Consider the following 7,751-nt stretch of genomic DNA (forward strand, 5'->3'; position numbering starts at 1 on the left):
CCAAAGGCAAAGCTGACAATTTTGTCTTCATTTGACAATTAAAGAACATATGCGAGTTTAAATGTCATTACTCACAGTACCTAGTACTAGTAACTACTAAGTAGCATTACAATAATTTATTTCCCAGCATCAGCAGCAATAGTGAAAACACTAAATCAGGTGAAACTGGCAAGTACTGTACAGTTTCAACGCCTTGATGCATCACAAGTAGGGCTGACCACTTCCAGCTATTCCAAACCAGACAGCTTAGATTACATTGCTAAGTTTACAGCATTATCCACGTACAACAACAAAACAACATGATAACAAAATGCTGTAAAGGTAAATGGCATTGCCATTATCATGCCAAATAATGTACAAATTTGGCAAAATATGAAGAGTGGATGGTGCAGTAAAATCACACTCTCTCCCCCTACTTCTCCGAGTAGCTGAACCTTTGTTTACGTTCAGCGGAAGCTGGAGCCATTGGCATTGGCACAAGCGCGACCCCTGGTTTCGGACAGCCTCCCCAAGGGCAAATTTGACCCGACCACATCGGTTCTCAATCACCCTTCGCATGGCTGGCCAAAAAATGTAGGTGTCGCCGAGAGCCGCACTCTGATTCGGAGAGATCGATAATCGAACAAATGTGGGGTGGGGCTGGGGGTTTTACTTTCGTTCTAGGGAAATCTTACCTCTAATCGTGGCAGGCTGTTGAATAAAGAAGAACCCGAGCTGAAGGAGATGGCTCCCCGCCTTTCCAACACATGGGGTGGGACGTACCGATCTAACGGCAGCACGGGTAGTTCATGGCACATCGCCATAGCTCCAGCGCCAAAGAAGCAGGGGGCCACCACAGCGAGCATGTAACACCTCAGACGAGCTTGGGCAGACAAACTGAATCGTCATTCGTATCGTCTGCCAAGCAGCCGAGGCAACAACATTCGAGCACACCTTGCAATTATTCCAGAGTAATATCACCAAATCTGCAGTGAGTCTTTGTTCCGAGTATAAAATCCTAAAACCTGGCTTTCACGCGTCAATCTCTTGGTTTGCTTCCTGTACGGTACGTTGTACTGTCAGATGTCAGGATGCGAGTACCTTCTTTCGTGTGTTCGAGACTGGTAGACATAAAGCGTGCTGTATCCTCCATGTATTGCGTGGAGTACGTCGTAGGTTTATGGATTGGTAGCTGGCGCGGGGGAAGAGAAAAAAAAATGCACACTTACTGAGCACCATTCATACACTCACGCGAACTACGCGACACACTCCAATATCGCAACACGAATTTTCCAATTTCCCCGTTCTTTTCGCCTGCCCTGCTTTGGCGATTAGCATAATAATTGCGTCACACAAAAAGGGAAGGAAAAAAGGAAGAATACTATAATTATTTAGCCAAAGAATAGGAGAATGAGGGCACACAAATCACTAATGGGTCATAATTGCGCCTGGTATAACATGGAATCGATTCAGAGATCACATAGAGAAATACAAACCCTATATATGAGGGAAACATTGATGCATTTTATCATTTACCGCTTGTCTTTATTTCATTACCACTTCCCCTTTATGCATTACATACATGATGATGTCTGACATGCATACTGTAGAGAGAGAGAGAGACAAAGAAAGGGACAAAATGGTACATGTTCATTTATTTTGAATACTTATCGATTGATTTATTCATAATTTACGCTGGAGGAGGAAGAACAGAGAGAGATATAGTAACTGAGATCAACTGATATAGCATGCCTAAATGAAAGACAACAGACCTATATGCACATACGCAATATCAAACAAAAGCTTGAAACTTGTTTGTATAAAGGTAGCATATGTTAATCAAATTTGAATTCATTTGTGTAAATAATAGACATATCGACAATTTTGAGCTGTTAGAGACATGTGAGTATAGGCCCTAATGTTTCCGTTTTTATATTGTACTGTAATCGTTCACTGGTATGATGTGTATTATTGTTATAATTAGTTTTGTAAACCGTTCTAAAATCCGTTTCAAGTCTAAAATGTGTTAGGCCTATATAAGAAAAAAAACATGATATTGTTATTGTAACTATTATCGTTGTTGTTATTCATCAGCATCATCATCATCATCATCATCATCATCACAAATAGGCCTACACAGACATGCATTGCAAACAAGATTACATTATGGATGACATTGCATGATCATAATTCTGTCGAAATACGTTTTCCCCTAACCATTCCCCCATCCTTCACAGACGCAGGTTTTAGGTCTGTTACTAGTATACAACAATTCCCCGTAGAATCAGTGTAAGGATTCTGATCTTGACTAATATCCTCCAAATCCTCCTTCTTTCACATCTCTGCTCATATAATTATACGGAGAAAGAATTATTAACACGTCATTTAAAAGTACCGCTGTTAGCCCTCATTTAATTTGCAGAACATTCATTAGCTAATGATCTTCTAACACTCCGAAAAAAAAAAACTCTTAGGGTAATGATATGTTCTAAAACTCCGAAAAACTCTTAGGGTAATGATATGAAATCAATGTTAGATATTTGATTGACTTGAACGAAGAAAGAGCATTCACATCATTTGAAATGGTAGTTTATATTCGTCTTCTGTCATCTCCTTTCTCCATTGGGTGCTGGGAAATGAAAGATAAAGACAGACCGACAGACATATAGAAGGAGGGAGGAAGAGAAAGAATTGGACTACAACGTGGCCAAAATATTATCGAGTGGGATTTGAAAGAAGGTATATATTGTAAGTCTTCTTTAGCACATTCCGGCAAAATGTTACGGAGTTCAGCACCTTTATACAAGAACAATAATTTCATATCTGGATAAGAGGTTCAATCTATACGGTCCATGACACCCTAATAGTACATAATCATTCGAGAACTGAAAGCAGCAATACGTTGGGTCAGTAATATTCACTGTATATCTCGATCCTTGGTTGGGCAATCCACTGTGTAAGTGACGTCACGATCACGTGACATACCGATGAGGACGAACATTGTGTCTGATGATTTATTGCCATTCAAATAGTTCTTTTCATTAGCTAGATTTGGATCAGTTTGTCATTGAGGTAATGATCCCGAGCTGAATGTTACAGGGCAAAATGTCAGTGATAAAAACGTCAGCGGTGAAAATATCAGGGGTAAAAATGTCAGAGGTATAATGACGAACGTTAAAGCATATCAGTACATGGTACACAACAAAAAAAAAAAAAATGTCAAGGAGTACAACTTTGCTACAAAGTGAACGCAAATGTATATTCACAACTATTATTGTATTTGAATGTTATCACCAATTACTGTGGGTTTTCATTTGGACTGCACTTATTTTAGCCTATAAATAGTTGATGCCTCCGACATTTATAACTCTGTCATCGTGTTTAACAGCTGACATGTTCACCTTTATATTTTACCTCTGACATTTTCACCTCCGACAGTGAGCTGCCCCTCACGCTTTTCATTCAAAATCATTAGTCATTTGCGGTGTTGTTGCGCGCCGCGTTGTAAATCCATCGAACTTGATAGTTTCAAACCAAACTGATTTTTTCAATCTCTGGCATCCTTTACAGCAAACTCTAAATTAAACCAGCGTATTATAATAGACATTATTTCACTTACAATTTAATTGACAATCACTCGTTGAAATGGACCAACATTATCATTGCATTATACTTCATAATTTGTCTTTTTCTTCTTCTTTTTTTACAGTTCTGTTGATACATTATCAGCTTATGTATTTCTGTAATTGTGTTGGTGGAAATTAACACATGGGAATGTGGAGCAGACAATGATGTCATTTGATTGATTTTGGTTCGTTTGTCGATTATTTGTTTGTGTGTTTGTTTTGTGGGTTATTTTGGGGGGGGGATTGTTTATTCGCGTATTATAAAAAAAACGAGTTAAAAAAATCTATGATTAAATGACAGACGTGACGGAAAAATAAACAATCTTTGTATCAGTTTCTTGATAATCCCTTGAATACTCTGCTTTGTATGTTTTTTTTTCTATATTTGCTTCTTTATTACTTGTTCTTTGGTTTATCTCTAAGTTTTGGAAAACGTGATCAAAGACACATATAGATTCACTGTTTGATAAAGGTGGATACAGTTTACTTTGATTTACAACTCATACTTGGTGACGTTACCTTAAAGGGGTGGTAGTGTATTGGTGGAGATGAGAATTGGGTTTTTAACTTTTTACGAGATACCGAGAAAACACTTATGATATAGTACAGAGCATACCATTTTAAGAGGAATTCAAAGTTTATTTGATGAAAATCGGGTTTGGAATGACTGAAACATCCAAAAACAAAGTAAAACAAAACGATCGTAATAAAAATGTGGGTCCCACACTTTATTAGAATTGCTCTTTTTTGGATATCTCAGCCATTTCAAAAACAATTTTCATCAAATAAACGTTGAATTCCGGTATGTTCTTTCATATTTCATAAGAAGTTTCTCATTATGTCACAAAAAAAAAAAAAATGTGAGAAACCTGAAATTAGGTCTCAACCAAAACTGTATATACGATCCCTTTAATCGTTGAAGAAAAATGAATAAAGTGTGAGACGCAATGTGGTGACAACTTCTGTCTCACCATCCTCCATTTCCACGGTCTCATATCGCTCTATTCTTACTTTTTTTTTCACCCTTAAACTGCAAACCAAGTTTAACGAAGACCCTGAAAGAATAAAACCTCACTTTGATTGATGTCCTATAACCTTCTAGATCGCTTTATAGAAATCCAGTAATGATCGAATTAAAGAGGAAGAACCCATTTGTGTTGAAGGCTATAATGATCGCTATCAGACTTCGATAATTAATGGAGATGGAAATACAAAATAATGATAATAATGGAGGTGGACATTTTTTTTTTTGTAGCGCCATACTCTAAAATACGGATTCGACGATAAAAAGGAAAACCTGTAATAATGAAATCGGCTCATTTGACTAGTGCGATAGTTTTACGTTATTAAACTCCAAGAGTAAAACATTTTTTTCAGAATGGCAAAATCTTTGTTTAAAACATTGCTTTTGTTTTTTGGGGGGAAAAAGTTTGGCCAAAAAGTTGTATTGAATGTTCGCGACGGTTTTCATTATGGTAATTAGTATTCATTGATTTATTCATAATGTGTATCTTAGTATCTATTATATTCATTCATAAATTCGATTATAACACACCCATAACCTCTTTCCTTTGCATACTGAAAAAAAAAAATGTACAATGCAAATCCTGACCGTCTAATCTCTACGCAGAATTCTATTGTTACGTTTAACCTCCAGTTTAGATTGACCTAGTTCCAGAGTTTCGTTGTTCTTGCTGTAGTACGTTGTCCATTATTATTAGGGAGCTTTAGATTTTAGACGCGCGGACGTTCAAAGGGAAAAAAACATGGTCTGAGCGTGCGCAGAAGCGCGGGTCAAGTTGACGCACGCTTCTGCGCACGCTCAGAACATTTTGTTTTCCCCTTTGAACCGTCCGCGCGTCTAAAATCTAAAGCTCCCTATTATCATGTTAGTTAATCAGTATAGGCAGGTCATGCAAATCATGTCTATCTCTACATCAGAGGGGATCACCATCAGGAAAGGTGGATCCAAGGTAGACAATGTGTAAAGATGAGACAACTTTTTTTTTTCTTGATTTTGTTCTGGCCAGAAAATCACTCTATATCACAATATACCAATGATGACACGGCCCTTTCACATAACGGTGAACAAACAAGCACAGGTGCATAACCCAGGTTTATCGTACGTCCATACTTATCATTGTCATACAACTTTGTTTGCCGGCAAATGAAAGTGAAAGGCCGATTTTCGCCATTCATCAACGCATCCTCTTTTGCATACTCAAATTCTTCGAAGGAAATCCTCACGCACATTGGTTTCAATAATACTTTCGCCGACGATCTCCCACAGGCTCTGGTGGCGCCCTGTTCGAGGATTAAAGTGAGGGCGCTTTTCATTATCAAGCAATGATTCGCGCGGTAGAGATCATCCCCTTTGGATACGTGTGCACCGTGCCTTCTACTTCTACTTCTACGTGGATACTCAGCAACGTCCAAGACTGGATATATTACGCCGAGGGGTAACATGAGTGCATGTGAAGCCGGTGGTGCATAATATGTACAAGTGCAAGTAAAAAACCATCCCTTGGAGCTAGTTGGATGAGATGTGTGCCCTGAAGACGTCCACGGATGGCCAGTCAGTCATTTCGATACTAGAAGTTACACTTTGGTCTGCAACATCGCTCCATTCACATAAATTAAATGGCAACATACATCATTTTGCTCATTACATGGTTTTGTGAATACACTGCGATCAACTGATGCTCTTTTGAATCAGATTTACTACCATATCTTCACACACACAAAAAAAAAATTCTACATGTTTTCAGCTGTTTCTGTAGCACCACCCTCAAACGGAACTCTTGCCGCTTGTAAACGAAATAATTGAGAAATAGTACGAAACATCAGCATCACAGAAGCAAAGTGTCAAAGAACCTTTAGGGCTCATGAGGGAACGAATAAGATTTGCTCGTTCACCCTCATTTGAATGGTTCACTCTCGTTATTACGACTCTAATTTCTGTCATCTTCCGTCCATGATTGCATGGTTTCGTCACATTTTTTCACGGTGACTTCCGATGGACTGAGCTGAACTCTTTACTTTTCTTGTTTCTTTGTTCTTTGTTCCTTTTTCTCTTGGTAGGGTAGTCTTTTATAATTTCAGAGTAAAAGGCCTGCAGTTTATTCTCTACCAAGGGACCCTGCATGCCCAATAAACGATATCTATAGTAAAACGCATGAAACATGGGAGTCTGGAACGAAATTGACACACATGGTTACACACAAGAACCCCCTCCCCAAGAAGAAGAAGAAGAAGAAAATGAAGAAGAAGAAGAAGAAGAAGAAGAAGAAGAAGAAGAAGAAGAAGAAGAAGAAGAAGAAGAATAGAAAAGAATATCATCATAGGAAACTTGATTTCAAGAGCGATTGCGGAAAACCTTGACAATATACACCTTTATGGCGTCATTATGAAACGCATGTTCTATCGCGTCTACTATACGTATGACACGTTCTCTGGAGAAACCTGATAATTTATATTAAAACTCATCTTGAAAACACTGGTTTGAATTTTAAGTTGAAGAAGACAAGTTTCCAAATAAGTTGATGTTGATTTGCACACACTTCATCTCTCGACACAATATCCACGAGATCTGCATGCGAATGCTACGTCTGTCATGTATGGCAGATTGTGTTCATAATCAGACGACTGGTAATAATATGGCCAAATGCGTGTCGAGAAAAGTTACACATTCTGCATCTTATGAAAGATGCTTATACGCATTGAATAGTGAGCTAAATTTTACAATACGCAAGATCTTCAAAAAAAAAAAAAAGTTTAAGTATAACAATAGTCAGTGGCGAATCCAGGAGGGGCTCCCTCTCTTTAGTTTTGGTTAAAACAAAAGAAATGAAAAAAAAATGTAAAGGCGCCTCCCCTTTACGGAATTCCTGGATCCGCCCCTGATAGTGAAATAAATAAATTAAAGGGGGTATGTCACCTGTACAGTCGTTCAAACTCTCACACCGGGAAGGCCTACGGCTCTATCCTTCAGTCTGTTCGCATACTATCCATGTCCTTCTTTATTATCCGTTCTGTCTATCTTTCCGGATGTTAACTTTCCGATAAACGGAAGGCTTCTGATGGCCAGTACATAATATTATGCCACGTCGAGGGGGCAATTCGACTATTTATCAAGCTTTGTAGAGT

General features: G+C 38.3%; 1 pseudogene; it reads right to left on the reverse strand.

Annotated features, from left to right (window-relative positions):
* Positions 1-1,065, reverse strand: part of LOC139719527 (uncharacterized) — a 329,065-nt pseudogene extending 328,000 nt beyond the window's left edge.
* Positions 1,066-7,751: the final 6,686 nt, after the last annotated feature.

The sequence above is a fragment of the Diadema antillarum genome, unplaced genomic scaffold (genome assembly GCF_040938485.1).
Source record: "Diadema antillarum isolate AM-2024a unplaced genomic scaffold, OU_Dant_1.0 scf00000111, whole genome shotgun sequence".
NCBI lineage: Eukaryota > Metazoa > Echinodermata > Echinoidea > Diadematoida > Diadematidae > Diadema > Diadema antillarum.